We start from the raw sequence: 1761 nt of genomic DNA, 5'->3' as shown, positions 1-1761 counted from the left end.
CCATTTTTAGCTACTGGAAAAACTATGATAGATGTTCAAAAAGGAGAATTAACGATGAGAGTTAACGATCAAGATGTGACTTTTAACATTGCAAGATCTATGAAATACCCTGCTGTTGAAATAGATAATGAATGTTTTCGCATGGAAATTAGTCAACATCTATTGAATGAACATTTTAAAGAATATTTTGAAGAGAAAGAACAATTTGAAGAGAGTGAAGAAGTTATTTTGAACGAATTATAAAATGAAGAATTAGATTATGTTTAAAAAAGATTTGAGATGTTAGATATTACAGAAAATATTGATAATAATCTATTTCCGTCAATTATAAAACAACCTGAACTTGAGTTGAAAATACTGCATAGCCACTTGAAGTATGTGTTTTTAGGAGACAATCTACATTACTTGTTATTATATCTTCAGAATTAAATGATTTGCAAGAGCAAAGACTGTTAGATACATGAAAAGGATATAAGAAAGCTTTTGGTTGGACCTTAGCTGATATTAAGGGAATTAGTCCATCGATCTGAATGCACATAATTACATTAAATGAACAATATAAACCAAGAGTTGATCAACAAAGAAGATTAAATCATATAATGATATAATGAAAGAAGTAGTTAAGAAGGAAATTTTGAAATGGTTAGACACTGGAATTATATATCCTATTTCAGATAGTCCAATTCATTGTGTTCCTACGAAAGGAGGAGTCCTAAGAAAGGAGTGACTGTTGAAACAAAAGAAAATAATGAATTAATATCTATTAGACAAGTTACTGAGCGGCGTATTTGCTTTGATTATACAAAATTAAACACTGCCACCAGGAAAGATCACTTCCCGTTACCGTTTTTAGATCAAATAGTAGATAGACTTGCTGGACAAATATTTTTTTAAGATGGATATACCGGTTACCATCAAATTTCTATTACTCTTGAGGATCAAGAAAAGACAACATTTACTAGTCTTTTTGGAACTTTTAGTTTTAGAAGAATGTCTTTCGGATTATGTAATGCACCAGCAACATTCCAGAGATGTATGATGTTCTTATTTATTAAGTTAGTTGATGATGGATTGGAAGTATTTATGGATGATTTCTCTATATTTTGAACATCATTTGACGCATGCTTAAATTATCTTGAAAAAGTTTTAGAGTTATGCAAAAGAACTAATTTAGTTCGGAATTGGCAAGTCAATTTATCACTGCAGGAGGAATTGCGTTAGGACATAAAACTTTGAAAGATGGTTTGAAAGCAGACCCTGCAAAAATTCAAGTTATATCTAAACTAACACCTCCTACTAATGTAAGAGAGGTTAGGAGTTTTCTTGGATATGTTGGATTTTACTGATGTTTTATTAAATATTTTTCAAAAATTACCAAACCTCTATGCCAACTTTTAGAAAATGACAAGAAATTTGAATTAACTGAAAGTTGTTTAAATGCCTTTGAGTTATTAAAGAAAAAAATTAATCACAACCCTTATTATAGTTTCACTTAACTGGGAGAAACTATTTGAACTGATGTGTGATGCTAGTGATTATGCTATTGGAGTTATTCTTGGACAAAGGTGTGAAAAGAATTTTAAAGTTATATACTACTCTAGTAAAACACTTAATGATGCACAAATTAATTATACTGTCACTGAAAAAAGTTACTAGCTATTGTGTATGCTTTAGAAAAATTTAGATCTTATTTAATTTGAGCTAAATGTGTTGTGCATATTGATCACTCTGCTATTAAATATCTGATGCAAAAGAAGGATG

The sequence above is a fragment of the Phalaenopsis equestris genome, unplaced genomic scaffold (assembly GCF_001263595.1).
Source record: "Phalaenopsis equestris unplaced genomic scaffold, ASM126359v1 Scaffold000478, whole genome shotgun sequence".
NCBI classification, from domain to species: domain Eukaryota; kingdom Viridiplantae; phylum Streptophyta; class Magnoliopsida; order Asparagales; family Orchidaceae; genus Phalaenopsis; species Phalaenopsis equestris.
The sequence above is the reverse complement of the archived record's forward strand: the minus strand, read 5'-3'. Positions refer to the sequence as shown.